The 12,096-nt window shown below is 46.8% G+C and overlaps 1 pseudogene; it reads left to right on the forward strand.

Annotated features, from left to right (window-relative positions):
* Positions 1-2,751: 2,751 nt before the first annotated feature.
* LOC133052187 (PI-PLC X domain-containing protein 1-like) lies at positions 2,752-6,399 on the forward strand (annotated as a pseudogene).
* The last annotated feature ends 5,697 nt before the right edge of the window (positions 6,400-12,096 follow it).

Genomic DNA, 12,096 nt, shown 5'->3' on the forward strand with positions numbered 1-12,096 from the left:
CAGATAGGGGACTATGACAGTACTACTGTAGAAGAGGAACTCTGACATTAGAGGGGGGACTATCACTATATAGTAGGGCTATGATATTAAAGGGGGGTTATTTCAGTAGAGGAGAGATTTTTACTGCAGAGGGGGACTATTACAATAGAAAGTGAAGCATGACAACAAAGACAGGACGATTAGTGTATGGGGTGGAGGACTATGACAATAAAGGAGAACTATTACTCTATTAATTCTCTAATAGAGAATTGTTACCCTATAGGGGAAACTGTTACTATGACAATAGAGAAGAGCTAATATTGTAGAAGTGGTACTATTACTGTGGGGGGGCAATGACAATAGAAGGGGAGTAATACAATTAAGGAGGACTATTATTACAGAGGGGGGACTATGCCAGTAGAGCAGCACAGTTACTGTAGAAGTGGAATTTTGAGAATAGAGGGCTATTACTCTAAACATTATGACATTAGTGCTGGTCGTTCAGGCATGTGCAACTCTTTGTGACTCCATGGACTCGCCGCATGGAGCCCGCCAAGCTCCTCTGTCCATGGGATTCTCCAGGCAAGAATACTGGAGTGGGTTGCCATGCCTTTCTCCAACTATGATATTAGAGGGGGCTATTACTATAGAAGGGAAACTATTACTGTAGAGGGGACAGTATGGCAATAGAAGGAAAGTATTACTGTAGAGGGGGGGACATGACAACAGAAAGGAACTATTACTATAGAGAGGGGACCTTGAGAATAGGGACAAACCCTGTCCATGGAGAGCAATAAACACAAAAATAAAGGCTCAGGCATGTGTTCACCATGAAAGCAGGCTTGATGGCACGTGGACCACAGGCCCTGACTCAGAAGGAGCTGTGAGGGGAGGCTTCTGCCCAGGCAGGGACAGTGGCTGCAGTTGGGGCTGGACAGGCGGAAGCAGTGGGTTATAGGCCCATGTTCTGATTGGTCCTGGGAATGACTGGGTCAGCTTCAACTGATGATTCTAGGGAGGGACTGGTCTGCGTGGCCAAGTCAGGGAAGTGAGGATCTGAGTCTCTATAGGGAGGGGTCTTTGCAGAAACTGTTTCCAGGACATGGTGGGTGAGGGAGGGTGGTTCCTGGACATCAGATCACCTTCAACACCATGAAGAGGGCTCTGGCACCTCCCCCACATGGAAAGACAAGGCACAGAGGCTCAGGAGTGAGATCAGGGTCTGGGTGGGTGGACAAAAGTCCACAGCCGCCACTCAGAAGTCATAGTTCATGTTTCCAGGTGATTGTGTTTTAAATCATCTCCTTGCATGATGGGATGGCCACGCTTGGCCCCATGTGGGTAAAGGCTCTATAGTGTTTTTACTCATCTGTCACCACTCCACCAGGACACCCACCCAGAACAGGAGAGAGGGGACACTCAGACCCTGACTGGAGGCAATCCCAGCTTCATAGCTGCTCAGGTGGGTGCTTCATCCTGGGAGCCTGTCCAGTCACTTTTACTGCAGCAACACCCACCAGATGGAGAGAGCGCCTCTGGGGAGTGAAGGGGATGTGACCTAGTGCCTGGGCTCCATCTCCCCTAGAAGGGAAGCCCCCAAACCTAGAGACCCCACAGGCTCAACTGGGCCTCTCTCAGCCCCAAGTGGAGGGGGCTGGTGCACAGCGTGAGGGTGGGGGACCCTCTGGAGGCGAACACCAGCTCTAACCTCAGAGAGAACAGTCTTGAGCTGCTGGGGACTGTCTGTTGGTCCCTGTCACCCTCTGCCCTTGCTCCCCCTCAAACCCTCACTTCACCTCCTGTGTCTCTCTCTCCCCTCGCTTTGCTTCTGTCTGTCTCTCTTCATGTCTCTGTCCATTCCTCTCTGTGTCTTAGTCTCTCTGTCTCTAGCGCTCTTCTCCCCTCTCCACCACCCAATCCTCCTTTCTCTTGGAGAGAAGTCCGCTGTTTCCCTTTTCTCAGAGCCACGCCTCCACGCCGCCCGCACTGGGTCTTCTGCACGTCCTGATTTAATTATGCAAAGCCCCATTTCCTCCCCCAGATCTCCCAGGCTCAACCTCTGATGGGCTGGCAGGTGAGCTCGCCTGGCTCCTTCCTGTGCCACCAAGGAGAACGCGGACTGGATGTCAGCACTGAGTTCTCAGCTCTGGGATGTGCCCCTGCACCACCTCTCCATCCTAGGTTAGGCCCCGCAGGCTCGGCTCGGCGGGGATGCGGCTGCGAGACGGGTCCGAGTGTGGGAAGCCTCAAGGCCAAACATGCACCCGTACAGGCACACTGAACACACACACACATCAAACACACATGCACACTGAACACACAAAGACACACGCACACACACACACATACATGCACACCAAACACACAAACACACAGCAAACACACACGCACACATACTGCACACACATACATACACACACCAGCACCTTCCCTTCTCTGTCCACTTTATCCCATTCAACCCGGAAGGTATGTGAACCTCCAAGAGCCTGCCTTGAGGACACATGCCAGCCACCCTGGGGGGGATTGTGCTTTCTCAGCCACTCTGTCCTACTCCTGGGGACCCCTCACCTTTCCACCCATCTTTTCCATCAGAGCTTGTGCTGTATCTTCTGCACTTGAGCCTGGAGGGCTGAAAGTTTAAGGTGTCCACCCGCCCCCAAAAAACTCCATAAGTAGTACCAGAAGTATCTAATTAAAATGAGGAACCTTTGACTCCAGCCAGTTTGGTTGCAAAAAGTGCTGCAAAGCTCAGCCATGGGTGGGCATCTCAACATGGGAATGCCTGGTGGGGACCAGGTAGGCGGGCACTTCCAGGGTGACACTCCTGTGCTCAGGTCATCAGATGGGCAGCCACCAGACACCATGGCCTGGGAGGAGAGGGTTCCTGCCAGACAGCACCACCCTGCTCACCTCCTCAAGGTGCAAGCGCACCCCATTCTCCACCAGCACTCCTCTGGCTATGTGGACACAGGGCCCTGCCCTGGCTCTGTGACCCTGGGCATTGCCCACTGGGAGCGCACATGGACAGCTGGACAAACAGGAAGTGCTGTTTTCTATGGAAGTCGGCTTTAGACTCTTTCTCACCCTCTTGATAGTTACAGGGTTCTATGTTGGCCACCCCACCCCTGGAAGGAGGGGCCCCCACACGGCCCTGCCCTTGAGGGTGTGGAGCAGTCAGGGAACCGTGGACCCGGTCTCTCAGCCCTTTTGGGTGCTTCCCCGTGGGGAAGGCTGTGGGATCCCCACACGGAGGAGGCTTCCACGTCTTCAGGCCTCCTCCATCCACAGAAGGGCCCTTGGCCGCTCTCCTTCCTGTACCCCTTTCATAATAACTCTTGATGCCTCTCCCCCAAGCCCAGGCACCACTCATCTGCTTCTGTCTTTGTAAATTTGCCTGTTCTGAACATCTCTTATAAGTGGACATGTAAAATGTGTCCTTCTGTGTCTGCTTCTCTCACTGATCATCATGTGTTCAAGGTCCATCCACGATGTAAGGTGTGTCAGAACTTCACTCCTGTTCATGGTGAGTCATACACCACTGTGTGCATGAACCACATACTACTGACCCACCCATCCGTCCATCCACCCACCCACTCACCAATCCATCTAACCACCCACCCATCCATGCATAAATCCACCCATCCATCATCCATCCATCCATCCACCGACCAATCCATCATCCACCTATACACCGATCCAACCCCACTAACCCATCCATTGTCCATCCTTCCCTCTATCCATCCATCCATTTATTTATTCACCCATCCATCCACTCTTCCGTAACATCATCAAATCAAATTATATTATGAACTTGTAAATCCTCCTTCCCATCCCTTGACCCTGAGAATAAATAAGAAAAAAAAAGAGAGAGAGAAATAAATAAAGCTAGTCCAAACCTATGTTCAGAGACGGAAAGGAAGGATTTCTGGATTGTCCCTAGCTGACCACTAAAGTGTGAACCTTTCCACACTGTCTCTGAAACAGATCACACTGATTTAAAAGGAAAAGAATAAATGAAACTACACAAGACCCACAACACTGGCATCATAAAGAGCCTGAAAACAATATAAATAACTTCAAAGTACTTTTAACTAGAGAGTGTCTGTCTGTGCTCAGTCATGTCTGACTCTTTGCAACAACATGGACTGTACCCACCAGGCTCCTCTGTCCATGGGATTCTCCAGGCAAGAATACTGGAGTGGGTTGCCATGCCCTCCTCCAGGAGATGTTCTCCACCCAGAGAGCCTCCCAGAAAGGTAGGAAAGGACATGGCTTTACTGTGGAACCAGCCTGGAGTCAGAAGGGGGACCCATGGACTAAGAGCATCACAGACTGAAGTCACAGAATCTGGGGGAGCTGGGAGAGGAAGGGGAGGCTGGGTCCTGCCCTTTGTGCAGCTGAGCTGACACCAGAGCTCCTTCCTGGTCCCAGATAAGCAATAGTTGAGTTCCCATGTCCTATGAGGTGGGTCTGTGTTTGCACCCCGGCACCTCCTCCAGAGAGACTTTCTTGGTGGCTCAGACAGTAAAGAATCAGCCTGCAATGCAGGTGGTGGGAGCACTAGGCTTCACTGTAATCAGACTATCTGCTCCCTGCATGAGGCTGATTCAGACACCAGGTTATACTGTTCACAGAAACCCAGTAATCAACCCACCACTGTCTCCACTCAAACACCCCAATAACCAGCCCATCACTGGTCACAGGCACCCCCAATAATCCACCCTGCCCGGTCTCTATTCAGACACTCCTAAAATCCATCAACCACGCATCAAGATGCCCCAGTAATCCACCTGCCATTTCTTAGCACAGATTCCAATAATCCACCCACCTCTGTTTCCACTCAGGCACCCCAATAATTGACCCATCACTTCTCAAGACACCCAAGTAATCTACCCACAACTGTCTCCACTCAAACACCCCAAAAATCTACCAATCACTGCTCAAGACACCCCATAACCCACCCATCACCATCTCCACTCAGACACCCCAGTAATCTACCCACTAGTGTCTCTATTCAGACATGCCATTATTCCACCCATGACTGTCTCTTCTCACAGAAAACCCAATAATCAGCCCATCACTGCTCATAGACACCCCAACAATCCACACACCACTGTAGATTCTGGGACACCCCCAATAACTGACACATTGTGTTACAAGGCACCCCAACAACCCCTGTGCACACGTCTCACAGGCACCTGGGTGATTCTCCCCCCAGGAGGTGCTGACTCTGCATCAGCTGTGGTCCTGGGGCCATCAGATCATCCTGTTGTACAAGGACAAGGCATCCATGAGTCAGCATGCAGAACTGTGGCCCAGTATCCCCTACTGGTGGGGGAACCAGGTGAAGCACCTAGACCTCGTCCACTACCTGGAGCACATGAAGAGTGGCAGGCAGCCAGGTGAGTGCCACCTTCACACCGGGACACCTGGTCACACGCATGTCCTAGTGCATGGGGCTGGCTTTGGGTTCAAGTGTAGAAATGGAACAGGACGTATTATGGGACGTTATTCTGTTCACCATATGGGGACCAGGGTGTGGAAATCCTTGGGGATGTTACTGTGTCCACCATAGGGGGTCAGGATGTAGACAGGACGTGAACATCCATACAGACATTATTGTGTCCACCACACGGGGTCAGGACATGGACATCTCTGGGGTCACTGTCAGGCAGAGGACTGAGCCCGCCTGCCCTCTGTAACAGGAGAAATTCATGAGTCAACACCCCTGTGAGACCCTGCTGTCTGAACTTTGGTCTCTGTCGGACATCTGAATCTCTGACCGCTGCAGAGGCCAGAGTCTGGGTGGGTGATGGCACAGCTTGGTGACTGTGTGGGCAGGTGACCCCATGGGTTACTGGTCACATGGGTGAAAGACCCTGTGGGTTGGTGACCGCGTGGGTGGGTGACCGTGCGGGTGGGTGATGGTGTGAGTGGGTAATCATGTGGACAGGTGACCTCATGACCTCGCATGTTAGTGACCCCAGGGGTGGGTGACCACGTGGGTTGGTGGCCACATGGAGGGATCACTGCATGGGGTAGTGACCCCATGGGGGGTGACCATGTGAGTCGATGACCACATGTTTTGGTTGGCCACATGACTGAGTGGGTTAATGACTGCACGTGTGGGTGGCTGACCCCACAGCTGGCACCATGAACAGCAGCCCCTCTCTTGTCCCAGGCAGGCTGTTCATGGCCAGCATCAACCTCACGGAGAACCTGGAGTTTGTCCTCGTCCACCCGGCCTGGTCCCTGGAGAAGCTGACCCAGTGGGGGCTCCCCTACCTTTGCACATGGGTGCGAGGTCAGTGACTGGGGTCAGCCGCCGGCTGTACCAACACCATCGCAGGCGACTTCATCTGGGCCGACGGGTTTGTTGGCGATGACATCGGGTTGAACCAGAAGCCGCTTTGGGGCTGATGGACGGCGCATGTGTAGAGCTGGGCATTGCGGAGGCTGCATCACAGTCAGGTGCTGTGATGTTTCTGGCCTGAACCGGAAGCCACCTCGGGGCTGACTGACGGCACACTGAGGGGCTAGGCATTGCAGAGGCCACTCCTCGTTTGCATCCTGTGATGTCACTGGGCTGAACTGGAAGCTCCTTCGAGGCCTACGGACGGCGCGTGGGTGGAGCTGGGTATCTCGGAGGCTGCGTCTCAGCCACATCCGGTGACGTCACCAGCCTAAACCGGAAGCTGCCTCAGGGCTGACGGACGGTGCTTTTAGAAGCTGGGCATTGCGGAGGCTATTCTCAGCCCTGTCCTGTGGGGCTGGTCATCTGTCCGCCAGTCCACTGAATGTTGGTGCCTGCAGAGGTGGGTCCAGGTGGCAGGGTCGATGGTCCCTCGGTCCTCTGTGTGTCTCTCGGTGAATGCAGTGTGTGAGATGATGATTAAAGGTGAGTGCAAAAAAAAAAAAAAAAAGGTGAGTGCATAATTTGTACGATCACATTCTCAGGGAGACACACCTGGTTCTCCGGTCTGTGGCTTCCCCATGGGAGAGGCTGGGGTGCCCCCTCCCCCTGGCCCTGAGAGCAGCAGACGGTGACCCCCAGCTGGGGAGGCGGGGGAGGCACTATGACAGTGTCCATAGGAGGGGACTGAGTGCTTTGCGATCCCACTGAGAAATCCCTTTTATTAGATAAGGGGCTTCCCTGGTGGCTCACCTAAGAAGGCCTCCTTATCGCTCCTTGCTAGTCTTTGGAACTCAGCATTCAGGTGGCTATATCTTTCCATGTCTGCTTTGTCTTTCTCTTCTCTTCTCATCTATTTGTAAGGCCTCCTCATACAATCACTTTGCCTTTTTGCATTTATTTTTCTTGTGGATGGTTTTGATCACCACCTCCCGTACAATGTTAGGAACCTCCATCCATAGGTCTTCTGGTACTGTGTGCCAGGTCTAACCCTTGAATCTATTTGTCACTTCCTATGTATACTCACAAGGGATTTGAATAAAGCAAAGAAACAGAGGAACACAATAGAATGGGAAGGACTAGAGATCTCTTCAAGAAAATTAGAAATGCCAAGGAACATTTCATGTAAAGCCATGCACAATAAAGGACAGAACCATTATGGCCTACCTAAAACAGAAGAGATTATGAAGAGGTAGCAAGAATACACATAAGAACTGTAAAAAAAAAAAAAAAGATCTTAATAACCTGGATAACCATGATGGTGTGATCACTCATCTAGAGCCAGACATCCTGGAGTCCAAAGTCAAGTGGGCCAAAGTCAAGTGGGAAGCATCAGTATGAACAAAGCTAGTGGAGGTGATTAAATTCCAGCCAAATACTTTCAAATCCTAAAAGATCATGCTGTTAAAGTGGTGCACTCAATATGCTAGCCAGTTTGGAAAACTTGGCAGTGGCCACGTTTTTCTGGAAAAGGTCAGTTTTCATTTCAATCCCAAAGAAGGGCAATGCCAAACAATGTCCAATCTACCACACGGCTGCACTCATTTCACATGCTAGCAAGGTAATGCTCAAAGTCCTTCAAGCTAGGTTTCAACAGTATATGACCTGAGTACTTCACAGACCCCACATTCAATCAGTGGATTCTAAATGCACAGTGATACCACAAAGACGGTCAAGGTAAAGACACAAAATGTGATTTTATTTATGTCTAAGTCAGTGAATCAAAATATGCACTGCAAGGTACAAAGATTTTTAGCTTGAAAAATCTTATATTGGTATATAAAATATCCTCCTGAAATTGAAAAATAAGTTTTAAAGTGAAATTCATTGTTAATTGTCAATTATTTTGAGCCTATGGAAAAAAGAGAATAAAATTACATTCAGTGGGACTGCTTCAGTTCAGTTCAGTTGCTCAGTCATGTCCAGCTCTTTTCATTGGGGGCTGCTTAAACTTTCACAGACATTTTTTCTTAAAAATTCCCTTACAGTTTTACAGTCTTAATTAGATATAAAATGATCAGTAGATTTTATACAATGTTTGTTTTCTGGATATTTTCATTTCCTTTAATTTATGAATGTAACTAGAATGCTTTTCTATTGAGTGAGTATTAAAAATTACTCCTCTCTCTTGAGTGGAACACACTGTTTACACTACTGTTGGGAGACATTTTATTGCCTAAAACCTTTTATAATTCAGCTCCACAATCTAGGTTTTTCCTTTTTTTTTTTTTTTTTTTCTTTAGGGTGAGAATTTTCTCATCTATTTTTAGTATCTTCAGAGTTTCTGTTAGGAATGTGTGTCTGCTGTTGTTTACTTGCACAGTCGTGTACAGCTCTTTGCCACCCCATGGACTGTGAGCCCACCAGTCTCTTCTGTTCACGGGGATTCTCCAGGCAAGAATGCTGGAGTGGGTTGCCATGCTCTCCTGCCAGGGATCTTCCTGATCCAGAGATGGAATTGACATCTGCTACAGCTCCTGCATTGCAGGTGGATTCTTTACCACTGAGTGAAACTAGATCTTGTATACGTGAAACACACTTTAATTATGAAGATTCATAATCAGTGAAAAGCAAAGATGGAGAAGCCCAAAGAAGCATTTATCTTTAACCAATTAATAATAAGAATAAAAACCTTCATTTCAATTTGCCTTTATTTTTTCAATTAATTTCATTGAAGGATAATTGCTTTCCAGAATTTTGTTGCTTTCTGTCAAACTTCAACATAACAGTCTTTCTGAACTCATAGTTTCTCTTCAATATCATCTTATTCTGTGTAAATAACTTCTTAACATTTCTTACAGACAAGGTATCTGCTGAGAATGAATTCCCCAATTTTTTGTTCATATGAGAATATCTCCTTCTCCTTTGTTTTTGAAGGATAATATTCCTGGATGTAGAAGTTAATTTCAGTAGTTTTTTTTTTTAAAAAAACATTTGATTTATTGACATGTTGTACCTCTACCATGAATTTACTAGGTAAGCTGTATAACTCATTGATTTGTAACTTATTCATAGGTTGAATAACCATTACCACAGCCTCATTCTAGAATATTTTCATCACTCCAATGGAAAACACTCTCCAGTTGGCAGACACTTTCCATTTCCCCCTTCATCTGGGCCCTTGAATTCACTCCTCTATTTTCGGTCTTTAGAGAATTACCTAATCCTGGACATACACATTCTCAAGAACAGAATAATTCAATACACAGCCTTTTCTTCCTGGCTTCTTTTAATTAACATAATCATTTCAGAGCTGTAGCATGTTACAGCTTATATAAGAACTCCATTCATTTGATGGCCAAATAATTTTGCATTGCATGTTTTATTTATTCGATCACCGGTTGATGGACATTTGAGTTATTTCAACTTTTTTTCTTTTTTTAGTTTATTTCTTTTTACACTTTATTTATTTTTAATTTAATAATTTAAAAATTTTAAATTTAATGGCTTTTTCTTCATCTATTTAGGTTATCATATTATTTTGCTTTCCTTTGGTTAATATAGTCTGTCACATTGATTGATTTGCAAATATTGAAGAATCCTTGCATCCCTGGAATAAACCCAACTTGATCATGGTTTTTCATGAGTTGTTGAATTCTGTTTGCTAAAAGTTTGCTGAGGATTTTTTGCGTCTATGTTCGTCAGTGATATTGGCCTGTAGGTTTCCTTTTTGGTCTTGTCTTTGTCTGGTTTTGGTATCAGGGTGATGGTAGCCTCATAGTATGAGTTTGGAAGTGTTTCTTCCTCTGCAATTTTTTGAAAGAGTTTTAGAATGATATGCATTTGCTCATCTCTGAATGTTTGATAGAATTCAACTGTGAACCCATCTGGTCTTGGGCTTTTGTGTTTTGAGAATTTTTTTTTATCACAGCTTCGATTTGGAGCTTGTAATTGGGTGGTTCACAATTTCTATTTCTTCCTGGTTCAGTCTTGGAAGATTGAGTTTTTTCTAAGCATCTGTCCATTTCTTCCAGGTTATCCATTTGGTTGCCATAGAGTTATTCAAAATAATCTCTTATAATCCTTTGTATTTCTGCATTTCCTGTTGTAATCTCTCCTTTTTCATTTCTAAGTTTGTTGATTTGATTCTTCTATTTTTCTTGATGAGTCTGGCTAAAGGTTTGTAAATTTTGTTTATATTCTCAAAGAACCAGCTTTTGGCTTATTAATCTTTGCTATTGTTTCCTTCATTTATTTCTGCTCAGATCTTTATGATTTCTTTGCATGTACTAATTTTGGCTATCTTTTTTTTTCTTTTTTTTTTTTTGGTTGTTGTTGTTCTTCTTTATCAGTTGTTTTAGGAGACAATTGAGGTTGTATATTCGATGCTTTTCTTGTTTCTAGATTTAGGATTGTATTGCTACAGACTTACCTCTTAAAACTGCTTTTCCTGCATCCCATAGGTTTTGAGTTGTCATGTTTTCATTGTCATTTTTTTTTCTAGAAAATTTTCGATTTCCGTTTTGATTTCTTCAGTAACCTGTTATTTAGAAACATTTTGTTTAATCTCCATGTGTTTGGGTTTCTTACAGTTTTCTCTTTTTTTCCTAATTGATATCTAGTCTCATAGTGTTGTGGTCAGAGAAGATACTTGATACAATTTCAATTTTGTTAATTTTACTGAGCTTTGATTTGGGACCCAAGATGTGGTCTATCCTAGAGAATGTTCCCTGTGCACTTGAGAAGAAGGTGTATTCTCCATTTGGATGGCATGTTCTGAAGGTATCAATGAGATTCATCTCATCTCATGTATCATTTAAGACATGCGTTTATGCATTACTTTTCTGTTTTGATAATCTGTCCATTGGTGTGAGTGGGTTGCCATTCCTAGTGATCGAACCTGCATTTCTTATGTTCCGCAGGCAGGTTCTCTACCACTAGTGCCACCTGGGTAGCCTATAACTAGGGGTCCCGCCTTTCACGTCTTTTACCACGTAAGTGTCGGGGATCTCCCAATGATGCAATCTGCGTGCCTGGAGTCATTGATAGGCCAATAAACATGGACGTGAAGGGGTTAATGCCAGAGTTTGGGGGTGGAACAAGTGGAAGCGAAGAGGATTGTGGGAGCTCCGTTGTACGTCGCCCCAGGGCATCCGGGAAATATGCAGTGCTCTTCTCTATTATCGCCGACCCCAAGTAAGGGCCACCAGCTAGCTGAGTCTGGCCACTGCCGGTGCAGCTCCTCTCCGAGGCTGGAAAGCAGGGGCCGTCGGCCGGCACCAGGAGAGCAGAGGAGGCGGAAGTTTGTAACACTTGTTTTGGACTGAAGGCGTAGGCACGTCCTGGCCTCCCGTTGCGCTGGAACGGGGGAACCGAAGTGAAAGGGGGTGAGGAGTCGGGGGAACAGACAGCCTGATGGACCTGGCGGCGAGAAGTGATGACAAGGGTGTCGGAAGAGGGTATGTAATTGTGTAGGTGATGAGTGTGTGAATCTTCTTTGTAGGGTTTGGGGATAGGGGAGGTCGCGAGCAGATGAATGGAAGGTAAAATCAGCAGTGAAAAAACATTTTGTTGGCGAGGCACCGGCATATGCGAATTGTACCTATATGGGATGATTTCCTCGACAATTACAGCCTGTCAGTTACAGTATGCATTTGGAGACAGGCAGTTACAATACAAGGAGATAAAAAACCTGTCGGGGGCCAAACGCTCCAGAGGGTGCCATCTGGGATGATCTTTGATGTGATGATTTGACATATATTTTA

Source organism: Dama dama, chromosome X (assembly GCF_033118175.1).
Source record: "Dama dama isolate Ldn47 chromosome X, ASM3311817v1, whole genome shotgun sequence".
Lineage (NCBI taxonomy): Eukaryota > Metazoa > Chordata > Mammalia > Artiodactyla > Cervidae > Dama > Dama dama.